This window comes from Alligator sinensis, unplaced genomic scaffold (genome assembly GCF_000455745.1).
Source record: "Alligator sinensis unplaced genomic scaffold, ASM45574v1 scaffold23_1, whole genome shotgun sequence".
Taxonomy (NCBI): Eukaryota; Metazoa; Chordata; order Crocodylia; family Alligatoridae; genus Alligator; species Alligator sinensis.
In genome coordinates, this window is record NW_005841890.1 from 772,802 (window position 1) to 800,208 (window position 27,407).

The window sequence follows — 27,407 nt, forward strand, 5'->3', positions numbered from 1 at the left end:
AGTGAATCCAACATTTCATTTCTAGTTTAACTTTTATTTGTATATAGTTTACTGCAAATTAACTTAAAATTTGAGAGACAGTATAGTTCCAAACTAAAAAAAAGTAACTTTTTTGTTTGAAAATGTTGAAGCAGGCTGTTTCTTCCTTTTTTATTTATATTTTTTTATTGTTTCCTGAAGCAGGAAATTCATTAGAGCTGTCCTTTTCCCACAAAAGAGTTCAGTTTGAATGAATCGGCATTTTTCAGGGAGAAACATTGTATGGAGAAAAAAAAAATGACTACGAGCTGCTGTCTTCAATAACCACAGTTCCCCCCTGGAAAACCCAGCCATATAAAAACATTGAGCTGGAGTAGGATTCTGAGAAATAGGATTTGCACCATGTGTATCATGAACGTGCAGAACAAGCTTCTGGTCTGATCAGATTTTTCTTCCTTTCTTTAGGTGGCCTCTGTGTATTATCATTTCTCACTCCATATGCTAACTAATACCTCTGGGCTCTGACTACACTTACACATTTGGAACCTCTGTCACTAAAGATCGAGCATCAAATGCCAGATCTCTCGCTAGTACAAATGGCCAGAGTCACTGTAGTCTGCAGAGGAGTGCCTTTTTCACACATCATGGAGCCGACTCATTTAGTCTTCCCTGCTCACCAGTTGGTACCATCAGAGAAGGTGAATTACAAGCCTGAGTTCCTCAGTCTATTTTTTTTAAGGGACATTGCACTGCATCTTTTTTTTCTCCATCTGCCTAGGAAAGTCCTTGTCATTGCAATGGAGTGTCCAGTAAATAAAGCAAACGGGATGCGGTGGCAGTGACGGCTCTCTTGGGAGACTGGAAGATTAAATAAAAACGTAGCTCAGCCTTAGAAAATAATTTGACGATGTCTTTGCACACCAGACTATTTCCAAGGTTACCAAGAAACAAGCAGAGAGTTTTTGTTTGTCTGTTTTTTCTGTTGGTGGTGTTTTTAGTTTGTTTGTTTGTTTTTTGTTTTTTTTTAATATTTAAAGTTTTTTTTTCAAATTCTTCAGGGGACGAGTTGATAGAATATTTCATCTCTTTTACTATACATTGCAGATCATATACTTACAGATTTGCATAAATTGAGATTCAGGTCTGCAGGTCAAATAAACAGGAATAGCTAATATATGGTCTGCAAATAGGCAGCAGCAGGACAAAATTAAAACAACAGGTTGCATTCTTGCTAATGAATATAACATCAGCTGCTCCACAGCGTATGAAAAGCACGAGCTAAACCCCATTCCATCTTTATGCCCCTGAATGGCACTTGCATAGAAGCAGAAATGCAATTTTGGCACTTTATTTAAAGTTTGGATTATACCCCCTGAATAAATATACTTTGAGTAAATATACTCAGCTTTACCTTGCTTTGGGAATGTGCTTAGAAGGCTGCACTATGTCCAACTAGGCTCTAGGGTGGGATAGAATTGCCCAAGTATGTGTCTAACTCCAGGTAAGTCCTAATGTTTTAGTCACTGAGAAACAATGTAAAGGTTTCACTCCAGAAGGGGAAGGATGGAGTTTTCCCATTTTTTATCCCATGACCCAAGTAGTTTGGGCAGTTGCCCAGAGAATAAGGGGTGAAGGTACTAGGACCACCCCATCCAACCCAGAGGGGACTCTGATCCTGATCCTAGCTGCTGCTCCCCATGGGCCAGAAACAATCCCATTGCTATTTTTATAGTTCCACCAATGGATATTTGGTGATAGGAGCAGAAGGACCATTGAGAGCTAGAGGCCAGAATCTAGGGCCTCCTTCTTTCCAGGGCAGCATCCAACTCACTAAGCAACCTTCTCTCTGGCTTGCTTACCTCTTCCTGGTTCCATTGTCTTCTCCTTCAAGAGCAGGGCTTGATGGACCTTTGGGTAGTTCCTGGATCATAGTTTGATAGTTGGTAGGGTCGGAAAGGACCTGAGCAGATCATCAAGTCTGATCCCCTGCCATGGCAGGAAAAAGTACTGGGGTCAAATGACCCCAGCAAGGTGTTCATCTAACCTCCTCTTAAAGTCCCCCAGGGTAGGAACCAGCACCACTTCGCTTGGAAGTTGGTTCCAGGTCCTAGCCACCCTGACTGTGAAGTAGCGTCTCCTGATGTCTAGTCTAAATCTAACAGTGTGGGTCTGAGGACTGAGCCCTGGGGGACCCTACTGCCCACATCCCTCCAGGTCAAAAATGACCCCATCCACCACCACTCTCTGGGTGCAGCCCTCCAGTCAGTTAGTGACCCATTTGACTGTGTAGGCATCGACACCACAGTCTCCTAGTTTTTTAATGAGAATGGGGTGAGAGACAGTGTAGAAGGCCTTCCTGAAGTCCAGAAAGACTACATCCACCGCTACCCCTGCGTCTAAGGATTTTGTGACCTGGTCATAGAAGGCCACCAGGTTGGTCTGACAGGACCTGCCTCTAATGAACCCGTGTTGGTTGCCCCTAAGCATAACCTCCCCTGATGGCCCCTAGTGGACATGTGCCAGGATAATTCTCTCAAAAAGCTTACCCAGGATTGAGGTAAGACTAACTGGCCTACAGTTTCCTGGGTCCTCCTTCCTCTCTTTTTTGAAAGTGGGAACCGCATTGGCCCTTTTCCAGTCCTCTGGCACCACACCAGAGCACCAGAAGTACTCATAAAGCCGTGCCAGGTGTCCTGCAATGACCTCTGCTAATTCCCTCAGCACTCTGGGGTGGAGGTCGTCAGGACCAGCTGATTTAAATATGTCCAGTCCCTTCAGAAGTTCCCTGACTAGATCCTCACTGACCCTAGGCCTAGGTGTGCCTCCCCCAGGGCCTGAGGGGGTCCTAGTGGACGGGCTGATCTGGTCCCTGCTCAGGAAAATGGAGGCAAAGAAATCGTTAAATAGGTTAGCCTTGTCGTCTGGTGTGACAACCAGATTTCCTAGCGTGTCTTGCAGAGGTCCCACATTACCCAGTACCTTCTTTTTGCCCCCTATGTATTTAAAAAAGGACTTATTGTTGTCCTTGATCCAGGTAACAAGTCCACCTTGGCCTTCCTAACTGCCCCCCTGCAGCCCTGAGCAACCGAGGTATAGTTCTCCCTGGTGGAGGACTGATGGTTAGGGTACTTTGCTAGAAAGAGGGAGATGCAGGTTTAAACCCCAACTGGGTTCAAGAAGCCTGGGCAAATAGGTTACCTTCCCCTCCATTTAATTTCTGGAAGTCATACACATACCTGGGCAATTCAATTTTGCTACAGGTAGAAACAAAATCTAAAATAAAAATAGTATTTTCACATATATATATGTGATATATAAAAAGATGTCATCTTTGGAGTGGAATCAGCTGCTCCAGGATGTGTCCTGCCACAGGTGATCTTCTCCATTGGCTTCTACAGATCTGGTGGGAGGCTTGTCCCACAGGCCTGGGCATCTGCTGTTGCCAGAGCTCTTGTGGGAAGCACAGCTGGATAATACAGTTATAGATACAAAGTCAGAGAAATGCTCCTGTACCTTTAGGGATTGTTTGAAGGCAATAGAAAGAGAGTACTCTAATTGTATAGGCAGCTGAATCAAGACTTTAGCTTTGGGATTACTTTCAGATTGGTATCAAACAAGGTTCTTCTGAAAGGAGATGGACTGTACTAGATATATGCATAACCAATGTTATATATGTTTACTTATTTATGATACTGTGCTGTAAGTAAATAGCTTAATAATACTTTGTACTTATGCATTCAAGAATCTTATGAAATTATTGTTACCCATCTTACATATGAGGAAGCAGGTACAGGAATGAGCCTAACTTCACATACCACCTACCAACTTCACATACCAAAGGGTAGAGGTGTCAAAAGAACTCCATGCCATAATTTGCTACCAGCTTCCGTCTTGTGTACTCACTTACATTTACTGTGGACACAGTGTATGTATAAAAATACCACAAACGTGGGAAGGCTAGATTAGTAAAAGATTCATAATACTGTTTAATTTAGCCCCTAGGGCAAAGCCCACAAGTGCATGCTTTCATTGAAACCAGCAATCTCACTTTCATGACCACTTAGGGAAGGAAAGTATTAAAAGTGAGCTTCCGATATTCTCCCAAAACAAATTTTTGATGGATTAAGAACAGTCAGACACAAATGTCTCTCTGTAGGACAATAGAAAAGGTTCTTTCTACCACCTGATCAAAACTCTGGCACTGTTTCCTCATCCTCAGCTCTATAAGTAGTCAATCTGTTCTGTCTTTTTACATTATTCACTTCGCTCTGCTTTCCCTTTGGGGATTCTTCCACAAGGAAATGAGCTTTGTTTTTGCTTGGTTTCTTTTGACACTATGCATACCTTATAGCCACGTTTTCTTATTATGATGGGTGTCATTAATTAAAACAATCTTTTATTTTTTGCCTCATGAAAAATCAACAATTAGGTCTCCTCCTCCTCCTCTTCATCACTTATTATATTTACAGTCCCAAAAGAATCTGAATACTTGAGGCCTAATCTATTTTTATCTTGTATAGGAAGAAATTATTCTAGTTTATAGAAAGAGTATAGTCAATGTCCATGGAAGGTTGATAGAAACCCTACAGGATGGAAAAAAAAAAAGCATACACCATGTCCCAGTGAGTTTTGCTATCCAATTTGAAAAGGAAGTGACACAATAAGTCTGTTGATGGAAAAAGGAGAGAGAGGGCACAATAGAAAACTAGTGGCCTCTCAGGTGTTTAAGCATTTATTTTAAGAGACTAAAATCGGTCACTATTATATTTTGTAACTACCATGTATGTCTAAGAGACTCCTCATTCTCTTTATTTTCTTAGGATTATAGAAAATTAGGGTTGGAAGGAACCTCAGGAGGTCACATGTAGTCCAACCCCACTTGAAGCAGGACCAGCCCCAAATAGATCATCCAGCCAAGGCTTTGTCTAGCCAGGTCTTAAAAAACCTCCAAGGATGGAGCTTCCACCATCTCTCTGCGTAACCTGTTCCAGTGTTTTACTACCCTCCTCGTGATAAAATTCTTCCTAATATCTAACCTAAACTTCCCTTGCTGCAACTCGAGACCATTGCTCCTTGTTCTGTCATCTGCCACCTCTGAGAACAGTCTAGCTCCATCCTCTTTTGAACCCCCTTCAGGTAGTTGAAGGCCACTATTAAATCCCCTTTCAGTCTTCTCTTCTGTAGACTAAATAAACCCAGTTCCCTCAGTCTTTTCTCACAAGTCAAGTCCCCTAGCCCCCTCACCGTTTTTGTTGCCCTCTGCTGGACTCTCTCCAATTTGTCCACATCCTTTCTATAGTGGGGGGCCCAAAACTGAACACAGTACTGCAGATGTGGCACTACCAGTGATGAATAGAAGAGAATAATCACGTCCCTTGACATGCTGGCAACACGCCTACCAATGCAGCCCAGGATGCCATTAGCCTGCTTGGAAACAAGGGCACACTGTTGGCTCATATTTAGCTTATTTTTCACTGTAACCCCAAGGTCCTTTTCTGCAGAACTACTGCCCAGCCAGTCACCCCTAGCCTGTACCGGTGCATGGGATTGTTCCATCTCAATTGCAGGACTTTGCACTTGTCCTTTTTGAACCTCATGAGATTCCTTTTGGCCCAATCCTCCAATTTGTCTAGGTCACTCTGAAACCTAGCCCTACCTTCCAGTATATCTACTACTCGCCCCAGCATGGTGTCATCTGCAAACTTGCTGAGGGCGCACTCTATACCATCTTCAAGGTCATTGATGAAGATATTGAACAAAACCAGCCCCAGGACTGACCCCTGGGACACTCCACTTAATACGACCGACAACTACACATTGAGCTATGGATTACTATCCTCTGAGCTCAATGCTCCAGCCAGTTTTCTATCCGCCTCACAGTCTATTCATCTAGCCCATACTTCCTTAGCTTGCCTGCAAGAATGTTGTAGGAGACAGTAGCAAATGCCTTACTAAAATCAAGGTACACCACATCCACTCCCTGCTCCCTGCAGCCACAGAGCCAGTCACCTCATCATAGAAAGCAATCAGGTTGGTCAGGCATGACTTGCTCATAGTTAATCCATGCTGACTGTTCCTAATCACCTTCTCCTCCAAGTGCTTAAAATGGATTTTTTGAGGACCTGCTGCATGGCATTTCCAGGGACTGAGGTAAGGCTCACTGATCTTTAGTTCCCTGGATCCTCGTTCTTCCCTTTTTTAAATATTGATACTACATTTGCCCTTTTCCAATCATCCAGGACCTCTCCTGATAGTCATGAGTTTTCAAAGATGATGGGCAGTGGCTGTGCAAGCTCATCAGCATCCTTCAGCACCCTCAGGTGCATTCAGTCTGGCCCAATGGACTTGTATATGTCCAGCTTTTCAAAACAGTCCCTAACCTGTTCTTTTGCCACTGTTGGCTGGTCACTTCTTCCCCAAACTGTACTGCCCATTTCAGTAGTGTAGGAGCTGACCTTGCCTGTGAGGACTGAGGCAAAAAAGGCATTGAGCACTTCTGCCTTTTCTGCATCCTCTGTCACAAGGTTGCCTCCCTCATTCAATAAGGGACCCACACTTTCCCGGATCCTTCTCTTGCTACCAACATATTTGTAGAAACACTTTTTGTTTCCCTTCACATCCCTTGCTAGCTACAACTCCAGCTGTGCTTTCTCTTTCTTGACTTCATCCCTGCATACTCAAGCAATGTTCTTATAGTCCTCCCTGGTTATTTGTCCAAGTTTTCACTTTTTATAAGCTTCCTTTTTATGATTTAGTTTACTAAAGAGTTCCCCAATAAGCCAAGCTGGTCTTCTGCTTTACTTGATAGTTTTCTTGAATATTGGGACGGTTTGTTCCTGCACACTCAGTATTGCTTCAAGTATAGCCAGCTCTCCTGAAATTCTCTCCCCCTGAGACTGGCTTCCCAGTCTGCCATCAGTTCCTTGAGCAATTTGAAGCCTGCTTTTCTGAAGTCCAGAGTCCTTACTTTGCTGCTCTTCATTTTTCCTTTCCTCAGATTCCTGATCTCTATCATTTTGTGATCACTGCTGCCCAATTTGCCATCTACTACTGCATTCACCACCAATTCTTCCCTGCTTGTTAGCAGCAGGTCAAGAAGAGCATGGCCCCTGCTTGGCCCTTCTAGCACTTGCACCAGGAATTTATCTCCAACACTTTCCAAAACTTACTGGATTGCTGCGCATTGCTGTATTATCCTCCCAGGAGATGTCAGGGTGATTGAAGTCAGCCGTGGTGAGGCCACAGCTGGAGTACTGCATCCAGTTTTGGATTCCACAATTCAAAAAGAATGTGGAGAAGCTTGAGAGAGTCCAAAGGAGAGAGATGTGCATGATCAGAGGGAAGGAAAACAGGCCTTGTGATGAGAGGCTGAGAGCCATGGGACTCCTCAGCCTGGAAAAGCGCAGCCTCAGGGGTGATTTGGTAGCCACCTATAAGTTTATCAGGGGTGCTCACCAGGGTCTGGGGGAACATTTGTTCACCAGAGCACCCCAAGGGATGACAAGGTTGAACGGTCACAAACTCCTCCATGACGATTTCAAGCTGGACATAAGAAAGAACATCTTTACTGTCCAAGCCCCCAAGGTCTGGAATAGACTGCCATTGGAAGTGGTTCAAGCACCTACTTTGAACACCTTCAAGAGAAATTTGGATGTGTATCCTGCTGGGATCCTATGACCCCTGCTGACTTCCTGTCCCTGGGGCAGGAGGCTGGACTCAAAGATCTTCCAAAGTCCCTTCCAGCCTCATGTCTATGAAATCTATTAAGTTCTCTACTGGGAACTAGAGCTTATGATCAGGAAACTTATAGATTCATATATTGTAAGGGGCTGGAAAGGACCTCACAAGATCATCAGGTCCAGCCCCCCTGTACTAGGCAAGAAAGACAACTGGAGTCAGGTGAGCCCAGCAAGGTGACTGTCCAGTCTCTTCTTGAAGATTTCCAGGGTAGGTGACTGCACCACCACTGGAGGGAGCTTATTCCACAGTCTGGACACCCTAAGTGTGAAGTTTTTCCCAGTGTTAGGCCTGAAATGGTCTTCCAGGAGTTTGTGGCAATTACTCCTGGTTTTGCTCAAGGGTGCCCTGTTGAACCATTGTTCGCTGAGCCCTTGATGTATGCCCCTGATATAGGGTTAAGCTGCTACCAATTCTCTTTTCATCCATCTCTTTTTTAGGCTGAAGAGTCCCAGGTCCCTCAGCCTTTCCTCATATGGCTTGCCTTGCAAGTCTCTGATCATACAGGTGGCTCTTCTCTGGGCTCTCTCTAACTTTTCCATGTCCTTGTTAAAGTGCAGCACCAAAGACTGGATGCAATACTCTAGCTGTAGTCCCACCAATGCTGAGTAAGGTGGAAGAATCACTTCCTTGGCTTTGCTGGAGATGCATGCCAGAGTATTGTTTGCCCTGCTGGCTACAGCATTGCACTGCCAGCTCATATTCATACTCTGATCTATTATTACCCCCAGGCCCCTTTCAGTTGTGGTGCTAGTCAGCTTCGTGCCACCGATCCTGTAAGTATGTTGGGGATTGTTCATCCCCAGATGGAGCACTTTACACTTCTCATTGTTGAACTTCATTTGGTTCTGATTCGCCCAACTTGCCAGCCTGTCTAGGTCCACCTGTACCTGCAGCCTATTTTCAAGTGTGATCACACTCCCCCATAACTTGGTGTTGTTCGTGAACTTGACCAGCGAGCTATATCCAAATCATTGATGAAGATGATGAAAAGCAGTGGACCAAGCCTTGGATCCCTGAGGGACACCACTGGCCATTTCTCATCAGGACAACACATCGTTCATTAGAACTCTCTGGGTCCTACCCCACAGCCAGATTCCTACCCACCTGTCGAGCAGGTAAGCCCACAACCATCCAATTTTCCCATGAGAACATCATGAGAGAGACCTGGCTGTTTGAAGACAGCTTCACCCACTACTTCTTCTTGGTCTGGTGGTCTACAGCAGATCCCCACTACAACACCCTTGTTGCTCTCCCCTCTAACTGTAACCCAGTTACTTTCAAGAGACTGATCTCCAGTTTCATACTGGAGCTCTGAGTAATCATATGGTTCATTTACATAAAATGCAACTCCTCCTCCTCTTCTCCCCTGCCTGTCCTTCCAAAACAGTTTGTACCCATCCATGACAGTGCTTCAGTCATGCAAGCTCCTGCCACATCTCTGTTATTCCAATCAAGCCATAGCTCTGTGACTGTGCAAGGATTTCCAGTTCTTCCTACTTGTTTCCCAGGTTCCATGCATTTGTGTACAGGCACCTGTGGTTACTAGTTGATTGCCCTGATTTCTTAGAAGTATGAGAACACCTCTCCTGTTGCCCCCTTCTTCTTGCTCTTTTCCAGGTTTACCACTTACCTCAGGGCTTTCACCTCCATCCTCCAGTAAACCTAGTTTAAAGTCCTCCTCACTAGGTTAGCAGGACTGTCTGAAGATGTTCTTCCCTCTGTTCATTAGGTGGATCCCACCTTTTCCCAGCAATTCTTTTTGGAACAACAGCCCATGGTCAAAGAAGCCAAAGCCCTGCTGGTGACACCACCTGCACAGCCAGGTATTTATCTGCAAGATGCACCTGGTCCTACCTGAAGCATTTCCCTTGACTGGAAGGATAAACGAGAACAGAAGCTGAGACCTAGACCCCTTCACTCTTGCACCCAGAGCACTGTACTCACTTCTGATATGCTTAAGATCTCCCCTGGAAGTATCATTGGTGTCCACATGGGTGAGCAGCATGGGGTAGTAGTCAGAGGGTCGGATGAGTCTCTGTAATCCCTCCATGACATCTTGGATCCAGGCTCTGGGGAAGCAAACTTCCTGAGACAACAGATCAGGTCAATTCGGCATGGAGAGGAGTCCAAGAGGAGTGGTCGCTTCTTAAGGGAGCAATCCTGGAAACACAAGGGATGTCCATCCCATCTCGGAGGAAAGGTAGCAAAAGGGCACAGAAACCCACTTGGCTCAGCAGGGAACTCATGGACCCCCTGCACCAAAAAAAAAAAAAAAGAAAAGAAAAAGAGAGGCTTATAAAGGATGGAAGATAAGAATCACCCCAAAGGAGGAGTACTCTGAACTGGTCCGTACCTGTAGGGACCAAACCAGGAAAGCCAAAGCTGCAAACAAACTCCACCTGGCTACACATATCAAGGACAATACAATGTATTTTTTTAGATATGTGGGGAGTTGGAACCAAAGAAATGGTAACAATGGACCCCTGCTAAACCAAATGGAATAACTGACAACCGACACCCAGGAAAAAGCTAACCTGCTTAATGGGTACTTCACTTCGGTTTTTCAACAACCCAAAGGTCCACCTGTATGATCACAAACTTGCAAGGCAAGCCATATGGGGAAAGAATGAGGGACCTGGGATTCTTCAGCCTAAAAAAGAGATGGCTGAGAAGGGACTTGGTAGCAGCTTACACCTATATCAGGGGTGTACATCAAGGGCTCAGCAAAAAACAGTTCACCAGGGCACCCTTGAGCAAAACCAGGACTGGAAGAAGGTTGGCACCCATATTCAAGAAAGGGAGGAAAGGGGATCCAGGGAACTACAGGCCAATCAGCTTGACCTCAATTCCTGGTAAGATTCTGGAGAAAATCATCAAAGAGTCCACTCTTGACAAGCTGGCTGATGGCAACATCTTGAGGGATAGCCAGCACGGGTTTTTTGATGGTACTTCTTGCCTGACCAATCTCATGTTCTTCTATGACCAGGTGACATATCAGCTGCACAAGGGAGAAGAGATTGACGTCATATAAATGGACTTCAAAAAAGCCTTTGATCCGGTGTCCCACAATCTCCTCTTGGAAAAATTGTCCAATAGTGGCCTTGGCTACATCACAGTCTGATGGATGGAGATTTGGCTTCAAGGCTGGACTCAGGAAGTGGTGGTTGATGGAAGCAAATCATAATGGCGCTCCATGACCAGTGGTGTTTCCCAAAGCTCCATCCTTGGACCTGTTCTCTTTAACATCTTTATCAATGATATGGATACAGGTGTCAGAAGTGGACTGGCCAAATTTTCTGATGACACCAAACTTTGGGGTAGAGTGTCCACACCGGAGGGTTCGCTGGTGATCCAGGCTGACCTGGATAGGCTGAAAAAGTAGGCAGATACAAGCCTGATTACTTTCAATACCAACAAATGTAAGGTACTCCACCTTGGCGGTGGGGGGACCCGCATCAGTATCTCAGGGAATGTCTGTTCACCAGAGCGCTGCAAGGGATGACAAAGACAAGGACCAGCAATCACAAACTCCTCCAAGATTGTTTTAGGCTGGACATAAGGAAAAACATCTTTACACTCTAAGCCCCTGAGGCCTGGAATAGGCTCCTTCCAGAGGTGGTGCAAGCACCTACACTGGACTCCTTTAAGAAGTGTTTGGAGGCTTATCTTGCTGGGATCCTTTGACCCTAGCTGACTTCCTGCCCTTGGGCAGGGGGCTGGACTCGATGATCTCCCGGTGTCCCTTCTAGCCCCAAGGTCTATAAAATGTATGAAATCTATGACAGATGGCTCCCTCCATCCCCTGCAGAAGGGAGTCTCCAGCCACCACCACTCATCACTTCTTCTTGGTGGTGGTTGTCTCATTCCTCCCATCTTGGTGTGGCCTGTCCTGCCCTCCTCTTGCAATGGAATGTGCTCTTCCCTCTCTGTTGCTAAGGCTGCATATCTGTTTTCCAGATAAACTGCTGCAGGTGGAGGTGAAGATTTCTGTTTGCTGCCGAAGGTCACAAGCTTCTAGCTTCCACCCTCCTGGGAGCCCATGTCCTTTGTCTTTTCTAGTGCTGCTTCTGGCAGTTCTTCCTCCACAGTCCTGGAGGTCTCCTCTAGCATCAAACTGATGAACTCCTCATGGTGAAGGATGATTTCCTGATCATATGTTTCATTGCCCATTTTTCATCTATGGCTGCTTTTCAAAACTTTGTACAGAAATATCATACATACTAGAACTCTCACTTTGTGTGCAGAATTACTTTGTTTCTGCAAGCACGTTTGATATTTGTGCATATATACATAAATCGTTTTTGCCTATGAAGGATATTTGGGTGGCTAAATACACAGTTGATGTTTGTTCTTGTTTAAAATACATAAAAAAGAACAGAAGTGGCAATTAATAAATCTGTAACTTAAGATATTTTTTCTGTAAATTGTTTTTAAATATAATGCCTTTTGCACTTAAACATATATTTAAGGTCATAACTTCAACATCATTCTGTAAAACAAAACAAACAAAACTGAGTGTTCATTTTTTATCTAAAAGAAAGAATCCTTGAAAACAGCATGGGAATAACCCATCTTGGTAAGAATTTCAATTTACCATTGCATATTATTGAGCAACAGATCATGGTAGACCATGGGAATCTCTGTGAGTGGAAGCCCCAGACTTTTTCACATTAACTGCTGAGGCTAATGTTAACTGCTCTATAAGTTAAAGAAAGCATTACTAGATTCCATTATGAGTGACAAAACCAGAATATATTTTTTCTGAGTCCCACTCTTCTCATTTAGTGCTACGGCATGATCAATAACCAGAAAGCCCTGATTAGTGCCATGACAGAGCAAGTTACTTGCAGTACTATCCTTGACAAATTTCAAGATGCATTGTAAAAGATGTGGCAACGGGCTCTCTCTAGCAGAGTCAGACTCTATAATATCTGCATAGAGATGTTTAGTAGTTGCTTTCATTTATCTATCACTGGGTGCATCTACACATGTATATGAATGCACTGGAATAAACTTATTGCACCAGAATGTATCGCTCCTGGCTGCACGTTTATGTGTGTGCCTGGGACCGTAGCATGTTGAGCTGGGTTAGAGCAGCCCCAGCTGGCAGAGACCAGGGGGGTTAGCCTGCTTGCCCAGGGCTGCTCCCCCTCAGCTTAACATGCTACAGAAGGGCTGGCTGGGGCATAAAGGTGCTTCAGTGCAGGTCTAGCTAGCAGGCAGCCCTAACACTGAAGCACCCTTGTGCCCCAGCCAGCTTGGTGGTGTCTACACATGTACTGCTGTGGAGTTAAAAAAAAACCCTTGTAACAGGATAGTACTTATATGTACAAGCCGGCTGTGGAGTAAACTATCCAGCTGCAGAGAAAATTAGTTTACTCCTGCTTAAAATGAGTATGTGTGTAACTATGTTATTTTTACTGTGTAGTTAATTAGTAGAGACCTACCAAAATCATGATTTCATGATTTTTGTCCAAGCCACGATTTCAGGTGTGCCCTGTCAAAAAGTACAAAATCACTGATGGGGGGGCGGGGAGGGGAGGACCCAAAACAACAGCTGCTAGCAGAGAAAAAGGCAGAAATCCCTTCTGTCCTGAAGCAGGGGGAGAGGGGAGGTGGAAAGAAAGAGGGAGCAAATCAGAGGCTGAGCCCATGATGCAGGCTTAGTCCAGTAGCCAGTCAGGGGCCAGCTAGGGAAGCGGGAGGGTTTTAGCACTAGCTTTTATCAAGGCCATGGAAGATATTAATGGCTGCTTAGAATTCTTAATAATGTGCCAATTAACAGCTTCCATAGGCTCAATTATTAGAAAGCAGCAGTTTGGGGCCATTTGGCAGTCTGCAGGGAGGTATAGGACTTCCAGGACCCCATGGCCAATCAGAGGCATGGAGGGAGGGCCCTGTTGCGCTTGGCCCATGAAAATGGCTGCCCAGCCCCTGGTGTTCCTGTGAAATCTGCTGGCAGCTGTTTCAGTTTCAATAGACCCCTCCTAATTAGTCTGCTGCACAGTACATGACTCATGTAGATGCTCCCACTGGAACTAATTCTGCCACACTTCTTTATTGGGCATGTCTACATGAGATATTTACTGTGGAGTAGATTAATTAGCCCTGGAGTAAATGCCTTGGGATGTAACCATGCAGGGCTATTAGGCTGGAGTAAGCTAATCAAATTGACAGCAGGGTAGTACTTGTAAATACAAGTACTATCCTGTTGTGGAGTTTTCTACTCTACTGTAGAGTGTAGATGCGGACCCTGCTGGCTGGGGCATGATGGTGCCTCAGTGCAGGTGGGTACCTGCTGGCTAGCCTTGCTCTGAAGCAACCTTGTGCTCCAGCCAACCCCTCCACAGCATATTAAGCTAGGGGAATCAGCCCCGGATTGGCAGGCTGTCCCTGCTCCCCATGGGGTCCCCTGCCAGGTGGAGCTGCTCTGACCTAGGTCAACATGGTACGATTCTGGGTGCATGTGCTGATGCATTACCTGGGAACAATAGACTGTGGTGCAATAGGTGTTGGAGTTTCTGTCACATTAATATGCATGTGTAGATGTGCCCATTGACCAGAACTGTAGTCCATCAATAGTGTGAGTGGACTTAATGGGGCAGCATGCAGACTAATAACTACTCAGTGGGCATGTCTACATGAGATGCTAACTGCACAGTAGCCTAATAACACTGCAGTAGCGTGCTGGGCAATGACCAGACTAATACGCTACTGTGCAGTAGTATTAGGCTACTAATAGTGATTACCATCACTAAAAGCCCATGCACCAGTGCTACGGGGCAGTAGTGCAGGTTTCTGCACATTGATTTAGTAGTTGATTAACTAAAAGTAAACTTAATTTGCAGTAACTGCAGTGCATTAATGAACATGTAGATGCACCCATTGTGAATAGTACTTTAGGTCTGTTATTTATAAGAATGAAGTGTTTGTAGAAAATATAAGCAATGGAGAGAAAGCATGGTCTATTGTAGAGGCTGATGGTTCCTCCTGTTGCCTCACCTTTGTTTTCTGTTCTTCAGCAAGTTAGACACATAGACAGAAGGTTTCCCTCATTTCCTTAGTTGTCTGTCCTCAGATAGCAAGTTCCTCAGGGTGGAGATCCTTAGGTTTTGAACAAATGTACAAAGGCACCTAACTTCAGCTGGAGCTTCGAGGTACTAACACAAATACAACAGTAACAATATAAGCAGCCCCTGCCAGAGAGATCAATGTAGAAAACAAAATGAAGTAGTGGACCCAAAAAGCTTCTGTATTGCAGAGGTAAGGAGTATATCAGTATATTAGTGGACAGTGAGCAGTTAGCCTAAGCATTTTAGGTGATTACACAGTAGGGGCATTGTAAGGAGAGGGAGAGATTTAGGAGAGGAAATGATCTTTGTCACTGATTCTAGAGCTTCTATCTGAATATATAGTAAATAGTCAATCCACGCTGACACTTTAATGTAAAGGGAGAAATGGAGAAAGATACGGAGTGGCACTACGAAGTGAAGGATAGTAATGGCAAGAGGATGTTGAAAGAGACAGCAATAAAGGAAGGATGAAAAGCAGTGAAAACAAGTGCAAGGATTTGAGATGAAGATGGATAGATTATATTAGCTTGTTCTGATAAAAAAACAAATCAATAAGAGGTTAAAAGGGGAGCTTTACAAATGCTAAACAATTCACTCTCGTCTTGAACTGAGAAACGTCCTGATTCACGATTGTACCTGCATTTTTTTTTGAAGGGTCAGAAATGCTCTGGGTTTCAGCTAAATGTCCAAATGGAGCTATAGTAAAACACTAGAGAAAGGTCTGGAAAAGAAAAATAGGAACAGAAATAAAATGTAGTCCGCGGTATACCCAATGATAAAGGTCACTAGTAGGTAAGTACTCTTTGGAACTACTGTTATTGAAATGCAGTTGTAGGAGCTATTTAAGGAGGAACTGTGATGCATGGACATTACCCACAGTAAGATATAGCATGATGCTTTGCCAGTGTAGGGACACCTCTGGAAATAAACTGTAGCTCACAATCCTCTTTCTAGTTTCCTCCTTGATCCTAAAGGGAGTAATTTACTGTGGTTTTGTATCAAGTTTGGTCTGCACAGAGATTTGCCAATGTAGTTATGTGCACTGGGGGTACAAAAAGATCATATCATCTAATCAGTGTAGCTGCGCTGATAAAATCCTTCTTCGGGACACATATATATTAGCAGAAGCCGCTTGCTGTTGCATTAGTTATTGTCATTTGGGAAAAGTGATTTTCTTTGTTGGTAGGAAAAAAAACCCCTTTCTGCCAGCACTTGTGTTATGTCCGCTAGGGGCCCTCCTGAGATAGCTTTAGCAGGGGGAATAAGGTAGACAAGCCCTCGGCCAATTATTGTCATCCTTGCCCTTGAAGAGAATAGTGGAATATGAATATAGTTCTAAGTTAAAATCCAACTCCACGTTCGGATGGGAGAATAGTTGTTCTGCAATATGGTCAGAAGGGCAAGGCGAGTTGTGCAGAAGACAGTAGGGTCTAAAAGCCATGTAAGTGGCCCTGAATGCTACTGTGACTACCTTTAGCAACATAAAAGCTACTTACCCACATAACAAGACATGCATTTGGGCCCCCCATACATCTATTTTTTAAAGATGATGAAAAAGTGAAAGTGGTGCCTTAATGGGAATATATGTATATCCTTAAAGGGAATATATTCCAGGGCTGGAGACCATCCTTAGAGTGAGAGATTTACAGAGTTCAAGCTTTTCAGCTTACTAAAAAAAAGGGGGCAAAGAAGATAAAACAAAATTACCGGATGTAAAGGATGCTTGAAGTAGTGGAAAAAGGCATAGCAAGAACTAATGACTAGAAGCTGAAAGTACAAGCAGATTCAAATTAGGGATTTTTTTTTTAACTTGGAGAATTGTATACTTCTTGAAGAAAACTACTGAGGGAAGGATGGATTCTCCATCTCTTCTTGTCTTTATTCCTAAAAAAACCCTCATTCACCAAACAAAAATAATGCTTTTGTTAAATGTAAGGGTGATTTTCTTTTTTTTTCTTTTTTGGCAAAATGCAGCAGTAAAGGAATTCAATTAAAAATCTGTGATATACATATGGTAATACTACATGATCCAGTCTCCTGTAGCCTCAAGTCCCACAACCCAGCGAAATGTATATTTTAGTTTTGATAAAAATCCCAGAAGCAGAAGGGGTGAAAGTGAAATAAGATGGGGGAATACCCCCTCACCCCCAACTAAATTAGCTACACAAACCAAAAAAACCCTTATTTTCCAAATCTATCAATATTGCTTCTGATATTTTTGAGTGTGTGGTATTTTTGAGTGTATGCACATAAAAAGCAGTAGTGCGTCCTTGTACACTAAGGCCAGGATTCTACTTCCCTAAATTACAGTTTTTAACATTTATTATGTCCCAGTTGCAATTCTGTTGTCCCTGCAAAGGGGATGTGTAGACCTGTGAGCTGACACAGCCTGCTTGCTTCTCAAAGAGCAGCCAGAGCCTCACTGAGCCACCTACCTTCTAGTTCAGGTGATGTCAACCTATGATCCAGAGGCCAGATTCAGCCCCTAAAGCTAGAATGTCGATGGCACTTCAGTGGCAATGGGAATTGGTGGCACGCTGCACAAAATTTGCCCTACCAGTCCTAAATATGGGCAGACCTTCATTCTCTAGATAACATCTACTAGTCATAAGTTATGGTCCACCCATGCTTTAGCAATGGATGCAGGTTGGTGCATCCCCAATGAGCATGTATGCATAGCCATGTACCTTCCCGACCAGTGCATAGTCTAGTGGGCATGCTCGTGATACACCTACATGCCTACACATGTGGGTAACAGAATCACAATCTGTGCATCAGAGCCATCACTTAGGCAGGTTTCTATCAGCATCTTTGGCACCCAGCGGGAAGTGGAATTATGCTCTAACCACTTAGTGTAAGATCAAAGATGTGACATGGGACATATGCTGAATACAGGCAACTTAAAACAGTGGTTGTTTATGAAATGGATTCAAATGACATGGTTCCTTGGGACAGCCGAGCATTCATCCTAGGTGCTAATGCACCTAAGGACTGGGAGATACCTACACACAGGAGTAGCTATGCCTCAAAGGCTCTAAAGAACACCAGATAGGAGCTCCTCTCGCCGCCTCACATTGATCGCTGGGACACAGTGGAGTAGAGGTGGATAGTGGAGAGGACAATGTTCAGAAGCAGGAGAATGAAGGCCAGCTCTACACCTGGCTTAGTTACAAGAGAAAATTAAAAGAGCTGAGATAAATGTATGGAGGGGACACAGAAATGGAAGCTCTGGCTGTCCAATAAGAGGGTGTGATGCATGAAATTATGCTTGATGTCCCCAGGTTGCAGAGCAGAAGGGAGTGGGGTTGCTTGTTTTCATGTCCTTCTGAGCTTTACTGGTTGCCGCACAGAGCCAAGAAAGATTTTTCTCTCTTCTGTTGCTACAGGGATTTTTTTTTACATCTTCCTTAGGTGCATGGATTTTGGCTGCAGCCAAGGCTGGGGATTCAGATGAGGGTGTGCCAATGCTCCTGCTGGAACCAAAACAGAGATTCCTGGTTAGAGGTTCTTGCCTCTCTGCTCAGGCTCAGATTGATCACCACATTTGGGATCAGGAAGGCATCTCACCCTGTGGCCAGGTGGCACGGACTGTAGGGGTATTTGCCTTCCTCTGTAGTGGGGGGCATGGCCCTCTTTCTTCCATCTCCCAAGTGCATTTTAACAATCCCTGAAGTAGCAAAACACTAACCACTTCTGTCCCTCTGCTTTACTTGTGGAAGGTTATGGTGCTTTTGGTGTGTTTGGGAAATTTGCCTTGAGGATAGTGGAGAGGATGATGTTCAGCAGCAAGAGAATGAAGGACAGATCTACACCTAGCTTGGTTACAGAAGAAGATTAAAGGAGCTGGGATAAGTGACATGGCAGATGCACAACAGGGTTGATTGTGCAGTTTTAGGAATAGGTTAGATAAGGATTTGTATGGTGTAGGGATGATCCTACCTCAGACAGGGGGATAGACTAGATGATCTCCAGAAGACTAGACTGGAGATGATCTTCTGGAGATCATCTAGTCTATCCCCCTGTCTGAAGTAGGATCATCCCTACCCCATAGGGATGTACCCCAGGCCTACTTTTCTATGATTCTATGCATATAATTTTCCTGAGAGAGCAAGATGCAAAAACTGTACCTTCTTGCACATCACCCCTCCAATCTCTCTTTGCTAAGGTGAATACATTAAATGGCCATTTTATTGCCTACCCAGGTGATAAAATGGATTGCTGCCTCAACTGGCAAAAAACGGTGCATATTTTATTATTATGTTCCCTACTTCAGCCAGCTAGTTATGCTTCATTAATCTGTGATGTCTTTGGCCTATGCCTTCACTTAGAAAAAGGTTTGGGGTTTTGGGTCTTTTTTTTTCATTTTGGTTGCTCACCCCAACTCTCTGGCTTGACTGCCAAAGTGACTTTGCTCTAGAATTCCTCCCAAATAAGCCAACTCCAGCTAATGCTCTTTTTTTCTTGGTGAAAGCAAAGCCCTAGACTATAAGAGAATCCTGCATCCTTCCCTCACTCCTTCCCAGTTCTTCCACTGGGGACCAAGAGCAGGACAGACATAGGCCCTTCACACCAGCTCTGTATCAAGCTGGGAGTTCCTTTCATTGGGAGAGTCCAGAAGAAGCCCGTTTTCACCCCTGAAAACTCTCCTTTGCAACTACAGCAGTCTACAAGAGTCACAGTGGAACCAAAATGTAGGTTCAAGGATCTCGACTTTTTTTCCCCAGCCGTGTTTAATTCATCCCCACTTAGTGACAAATTCATTAGTCTCCACACAATCACCTCTCAGGAGTGTGTGTGTGTTTACATTGAAAGCCAATTATTTCTTTCTTATCCTTCACTTTATTTTAATATAATGCATCTTCCAGCTGAATTTTCAAGTTTCCAGAAGCCAATTTGAAATGTCAGTCTTCCCACCCCCCACTGTAAGGTTCTGATCTGCTGTCACCCCGTGCATTGGGAAGTCTTGTTAGAATTCAAGAAGACATCAAATTCAGACATCTCAGCATCCTTAACAACCCCTGAACGACTTTGAATGTGAAATGGCCTGGGAGAAGAAGGATGAAATTCCCATCAAAGGTCACAATGAAATCTTGCTAAGATGCACCCTACTTCTCTGACCATCTAATTAGGCAATCTGTATTCAAGTCCATAAGGTATACCGAAACACCGTTTTGTTTTCTTGGGTTGTGTTGTTGTTGTTGTTGTTGTTGAAATGCAAGACAGAGAGGGAGACAGAATAATCAATAAGGATATTTGTATTCTCGCAATCAATGAAAGTTGTATTTTTTAATCAGCGTAACATTGATTCTGGCTTTTTTAAACAGGTGTAAGGATTCCTCAGACAAGATGCTGTCTAATTTGCCTTGTTCTTTGCTTTGCTGGTATCTGATGAGCAAATTGCTTGGAGTAAAATAAGAAGAAAGCCTAAAAACTTTTTTTTTTTCTTGGGATGCACCTATGGCCCACTGGCACATGCTGGTTTATACATGTTTTCCTGTGTCACTGGTCCATGTGATACAGGTGTGTTGTGCTCCAAGAAGCTGGTTCATAGACTGAGGCTGGGATGTCTTTTGCTTTCTGTCACAAAGGTGTTTGGATCAGTCCCTGGCACTGTAGCAGCTGCACATTCAGCTTTATCTGAAGGACTAGATCCTAACTGATTTTTAAAGCACCTCCACTTCAGTGCTACAGTGCCTAATACTCTCCCCAGGAGCATGATCCAAATTGACAGCTGTGGCACACAGACTTCCTATACAGTGAATAAGTGGACCGAGATGCTTTCCGAGGATGTTTTAGATTGTCCATTTGTTCAGCAGGGAGGCATCTATAGGTAGGCAATTGGAACATTAGACCCCGGAGTGTATGTGGGCTCCTGTTCCTCCTCAGAGCTTGCACGTCAGACTCCAGGTTGCGGATGAAACATTTCCATTCTGGTGGACTCCTACCTGATGGCCTACTTTAACAAGAATGCCTCCTTCCCCCACACCGAGTCCTACAAGGAACAATAGTTCCATCTTGTCGGGACCCATATTGCTCAGAGCAGAGACATTAGCCACTCTGGCTAATAAGAAGGATCGTGACTCTAACCTGCTTGCAATAAGGCTTCTCTGTTAGCGGGTATTATAGGAGTAAGGCCCCTGCAGCCCAGGATCTCTCTCTGTGGTTTACCATCACTACCACCATAATGACAATGTAAGGTAAAATGCATACAATGTGCTGGAAGCTAGCAAGGGATTCTGGGACACCATTCCCCAGTAAGACACTTCACAGGGAGGGTAAGACCTAGGCTCCAGTTGAGCAACAGGTTTCAGCTGTTGGTTTCAGCAATTGGGCAACAGGTTTTAGCAATTGGGCCCAATCTTTTAGCTATTAGGCCAAAGGTTTGCACCACCATCCATGGTCTGTGTTGAGTTCCATGCCTGCTCTCCCCATCCAATGCTTGGTAAGTGGGTGGTCTAGCACCTAGGGATCATTTCAGACCAAAATAGCCCTAAGCAGTTTTACAGTCATTGAACACAATCCATTTGGGTGGATTGCTTTTTTGACTTAGATGCCTACATTCTGCTTAAGTCATATTTAGGTACTTTAGTAAAGGCAGGTGGGGATCTGGTCCTAAACACATTATGAGGTTTATTGCAATTTAAAATCTGCTCAGGGCTTGTACAGTGACAGTCTACTTGCTAACTCCCTCGCTATACCTAGATCATCATTTTTATGATTTTCATGGAGTCCCCCTATCCCATGTTATGTTGTTATATTTAAGCTGAAGACATATATGGGACTTCTCCAGGAGATTTCTAGCTTGGGGCCCACATTGGATGTACCAGTCCTTTTCCGTTTTTTTTACCCACTGAGGCTCATAATTCAATGTTATATATACATACCCAAGTAACTACAATCTTTGAAGTGACCTTTCTTGAATGGGTACACTCTATTAAAATTGTCCCCTATCTGTCCACATAGTCTATCACTGCAAGACACTATGGCTGGAGGGGGTATACAAGGCTGTCTTGAGTTATTTAGCAGGTCCTAGTTTCACTGGGCAGTGAGCATGCTTAACACACCTTGGGATGAAACCCTGTGTTTAAGCTAGGTTTTAAGATGTGCAACCAACTGACAGCTGTCATGATGGTGACTTTCATACAACCAATACCTGTCAACCCTAATGGATCAACAGCAAGCTTGGAGTTGTCAAGGGACTTTCTGCCCTGCCATGTGAATCTCATTGAACATAGCTGAGTTCTGATTAAAAAGTGATGCCCTTCAGCAGGGCAGGTGAGATTTTAAGCCCATTTCTTCTTGGCTTTGGAAGTCAAGTTAACGGCTTTTCTTAGTCAAGTTCACTGCTTTTCTGCCTTGGAGCCCCCTTTTGTCTCTTTTTAAAAGACAGGATGAGGGTAAAGGCAGTCATGTACAGAGGAGGGAGTCAACACTATGGAGGGATAAAAGGGTAGACCAGGCAAGGATGCTAGAGCAGTAGAGGGTGGATAGGGGGCTTGTAACAAGACAGCTCCAGGGGGTGACCATGAGGTTCCTGCTCTGCTCTGGCTCCCTGGGTACCTTCCTTGTCTTTCCCACCTGCCACATCCTGATGTAACTAGTTGGCAGGTAATAAGGGAGGTTGCCCATGGGTCCCAGTTCAAGCCCTTGTCCATCTCCGAGCCAGCAGGTCTCTCCTAAGCCTTGCTAGTTCTGCTCCTGTCCCTTGTTGTATTATGTAGGTGCTCTTGGCCTGTCTGTGCTCCCAGGGCCCTAATTGCCTTAAGAGCTAGTTGCATGGCCTCTCACCTTCCCTACAGCCATGCCTATGCCTCACAGGTCATACTGTTCCATCACTATCCCTTGCTGGGGCCTTGGCATTCAAGCCTCTGCTCTTGCTGACCGCTTTTTACCTCTGCACACTGCACCAGACCTTATCTTATTAGGCTCCCTGACCCTGACTCTGCACTGCTTTGGCCACTGGGCTCCCTGGCCCTTGTTCTCACTCTCTTGAGCTATGTCTTCAGCCAGCTTAGGCTTCAACCCTCACCAGCTACTGTCCGTCAGCACCTCAATCCTGGTCATAGGCTGGGCTCAAAAGACTCACATGCCCCTTGGGCACCCCTAGGATCTCTGTACCTGGGACCATAGTCTGAACCCAAACCACTGGTTAAAACTCAAACAAGAAATAGAAGCATTCTGGTCATAACTAAGATTCAGCATACTACCTATATATATAAAAAAACCTCTAATATTACTGGCTGCATTATGAAGTCCTCCTCATAACTGGGTCACAGATCCCCTTGCTTACAGTATCTAGGTGCAACAAGATTTCAAGCATTGTCTTCAGCAGCAGTCATCTTGCTGTAAGACTCTTCCTGCTGTAGGCCCTGGATTTATATACCTCTTAAGCCTTGCCCCTTTTGGTCAGGTGGCTCCCCAGCCACTCACAGGGGTTTCCAATTAGGCTTGCTGGCTGGCCTCTAGGACAGCTGGTGATTGCGGGTCTAGCTGCAGTAGCAGCGCTCCTGCTGCCCTGTTGTAGTAGTCCAGAGAAGCTAGCTCTGCAATAGGCATTCGTGGCTCTGGCCTCTGGCTGCCTATTCCCCTGAAGCAACTCATCAAGACCAGCATTTCCCTCCACCTGGGGAACTCTCTGCTGCTATTTTCTCATTAAGGTAAAAGGTAGCCTGTGGTTTGCTGTTACAGGACTCAAATGAGCAACTGGCTAGGCTTCTTTGTGGGGAAGGGTAGAGATTGGACTTTATCAAATTGGCATATCAGAACTACTGAATCATCAAGAAACAAGCAGGGAAGCACTTACCAGATAATTTGCGTTCAGAAAATGCCTACCATGTTCTTCACAGACTGAAGATCACGTGGACTCAGTCTAATCCAGAATCAGTTTGTGGAGTGTAATCTTGCCATTAATGCTCACGGTGCTATTATACGATCATATAGGACAGGAAACAAAGGAGAATGTAACAACATTTAAAAGGATATGGTTCTCTGCTCCCTTAATAAGACTGAATGTCCTTATAATGTCTTACAGGACCCAGGGGTAGAAGTACAATATCAGTGACAACTTCATTCCCTTTATCTCACTTCAGGTGGTGTTATAAGCTCTCATTTGCCATGGTTGTGCACTTTTTGTAGTCATTAAAGATGTTGATTCTGCTTATTCTTGTACATGGGCTGATTTCTTCATCTACATGACAAGCATTGTTTTTAGGAGGGTTCCTCATGGGCACGGTAGGCTTGAAGGTAAGGAACTGCAGGATTTCAGCTGTGCAAAACGAGTGTAAAATCCTGGCACTGGGGTTGTGACAGACTGATTTTGTTGTAGGAATACTGGTTTTAATGTGTTCATGATATAGTAACATTGAAAGCCTCACTTTTCCTGACTAGCTCATGCACTGGGAAAGAATGGATTAAATGTGTTTGGAAGAAGACCTGCCAGAGTGCTCAAAGAGGGGAGAATGGGTCACCAAGCAACAAGGATCTTGCTTAGGCCCCTCAAAAATACTACAGCCCAGCATCTGAGGACTCTGCTGTTGCTGGAACAAGGGAGGCACTTTAAAGAAGGGCAATGCAAAGAAAAGGTCTTGAAAAAGGACAGGTCTGGAGTCAAGCAGGAGACAAAAAGGTTGAGAGAAGCTTGAGAGAGAAAAGGAAGGGCTACTGCATGGCATAAGCTGCTGAGAAGTTAGCCCAGGCCTTGGGGCCTGTGGACTCCATCTGCTGTATTGGTGTTAACCAGTAAAGGTTGCTTATGTTGAAGAAGAGCCGCCCATTTCACTGCAAGTGGATTTGGGCACACACCATACTTTGAAGAAGTAAAGTCCCTCTCCAGGAGCTAAAGCACAAATTAACTCTCTGAGTTGGGGCACAGATAAGGCGGGTGCATCAGGAACTGGGGGAACATCTGTTCACCAGGGCATCCCAAAGGAAGACAAGATCCAATGGTCACAAACTGCTGGAAGCCCGTTTTAGACTGGACATAAGGAAAAACGTCTTTACTGTCCAAGTCTCCAGAGTCTGGAACAGACTCCCCCCAGAAATGGTACAGGCATCAGCTCTGGATACCTTTAAGAAATGCTTGGATGGGGTGATCTGACCCCAGCTGACTTCCTGCCCCTTGGGCAGGGAGCTGGACCTGATGATCTTGCGAGGTCCCTTCAAGCCCTATTGTCTATGAAATCTATAAGCCAGGAAGGGGGTCTAGAAGGACCCAAAAGGCAGTGTTTCAGAGTCCAAGAAGCCAGGGGATCACCCACTCTAGAAACTACCCCTCTGCTTGTTTTTGGGGATACTCCAAAACTGTACAAAGCTGGGGAACCCAAGAATGTGCTCCATGGGGAATCCGTGACCAGGATCTTGTCATATTTCCCAGTGTCCTTGCATAACACAATAGTTTGGCTGTATCAAAATTGGGAGTTTCAGATTCAAAACTGCAAGCCTCCATGGCTAGAGAGAAATGATCCAGCTCTGCTATGTTCCTAAACTTCTCCATATTTGAGCCATGAAGGGGGAATGGAGGCACACTGAGCAGCAATCATGTTTGGACTCACTTTGCACTGGTAAAGGCTACTGGTAGCATAAATAAGGAGAGGAGACCAGGATAACAGTACTGGGTGCCAACTGGGTCAGGGGTGAAGGTGGGGACAGAAAAATAAGAGCCACTGCTGGTGGCAGGTGGCTGCAATGCCAGCATCGGCATTCAGGGGCTGGCCTGGGCACTCACCTGCCCTGTTATGCCTCTGTTCTGTCAAATCATGTAATTTATTTCAAATAATCTTGTGCACCTCAGAGATCCACTTTGACAAGAGTTAAAACAGCCTCTCCACTCTGATCAGATTGCCTCTGTTATTTATCACAATTTTCTGATTTCCTGACTCTCTGATGGTTAAATTGGACAGTATCACAGCATGGGAGATTTGAGCATTTAAAATGATAATGCATTGGATTCACTTGCTGCCTATAGGGTTTTTTTTTTATCATTTTGAGAATGTTTACGCTCTGATTCAATCCATTTCTGAGCTTACTGTGGTCATGGTCACGCTACTGATTTAGTCATTTCACATTGTGTCAGACTTTCACATCAAGTTACCCAACTGGGTTTTTTCAGCCCTTTTCCTCTCCTCCTCATGGGCATCCCATTATCTCCCACCCTACAGGACACTGCAATCTGCATTGCCCTCTTCTATTTTTTCCCCCTATTCTTATCTAGCTTCCATTCAAGGAAGCAGGATTTAAATATAGGTTCTTTTAAAAACATCGTTAATTATATTACTTCTCTGAGGCGGGGGGAAAAAAAGTTTGATTAGCCTCCCCCTTCCCCTTCCCCATTAGATCACTTAATAGGGCACTTAAGTCTCATGACTGGTTCATTAGAATGGATGTGGTCCAAATTAGAGATACATTACTGCTGTGATAAGATCAACTACTTAATTACAGACAGGTCCTTGGAGATTGCTTACTTTTGTTTTCTAATTACTTCAGGGAAGGACAATCTTCTTTTTCCTGACTTCCAAATCTATTAAGAACATGCTATAGGGAGCAAACAGACCTTTCAAAATCTGAGAGTAAGTAAATAAGAATATCTAGGCTACCCATGCACTAGTTCCACCCTAGAGGTGCCTGCATTTCAGAGTCTGTGGTACCTAGAGGTGGTTCCAAACATTTTAAATAAAGTTTTTGTTGTGTGTAATGTTATTTTTTTTGATGCATCAGAAAATGTTAATTCATAAAACCTGAGATTTGTAGGAAAGTATTAAATATATATAAGAAAATATGGGATATTCAATACATATACTGAATATACATTATTTTTTTCATATAGAATACACACGTCTTCAAGAAACAACTGCTGAAGACTGGAGTGAAGATTCATAAAAAAGTAGGGCTAGAAGGGACCTCCAGAGGTCTAGTCCGATTGCCTGCTTGAGGCAGGATCAATCCTATCCAACCATCCTATGCAATCTATAATCTACTGCTCTAACCACTATAGATTAGCTCTCATTTAATGCTGGGTAAGAGTATGAACATAAATTGCCATGGTGTAGTACTTGCAATGCTGTAAATCCCTGCCCTTGTTTATCTTGCTCCAGCCCCATTCAGGAAGGTGCACCAGGACAAGAAGCATTTTGGTGCACCATTCAGGAAGAAGCAGCAGCACTTCAAAGCATCAAATAAATTCCTCCTGTGCTTTCAATGTGCCCGTGTTGGGCCTTGTCATGAGGAGCAAAAGAAAGAGGAAGTTGTTTGGTTGAGATTAGTAAGGTTGAGGGTAAAGTTACACATTACATTTAGGCCATACTAAGGGTACTTACAATGTGGATTTCTGCAGATTATAAAGCCCTCTGATCATCTCAAAGTTAACTCTGGGATTGTGTTAGGGTAACTTCAGAATGCTCCACAGACATAAAATGAGCAATCTGCAGTCTTCCAGTATCCCAGGATGCTCTGCTTCCAGTCCCCCCCCAGAGCCGGGATAGATTCCAGGTGTCCTGACTTGTAGCTGAACCCCTGCTTACCAGCCCTCTAATAGCAAGTCAGAGCTGTGAAGGCAAGAAATGGTTTAACCCTGAATGTGGGACTATTCAGAGCATGTTCTGACTTAAACACAGTTTAACA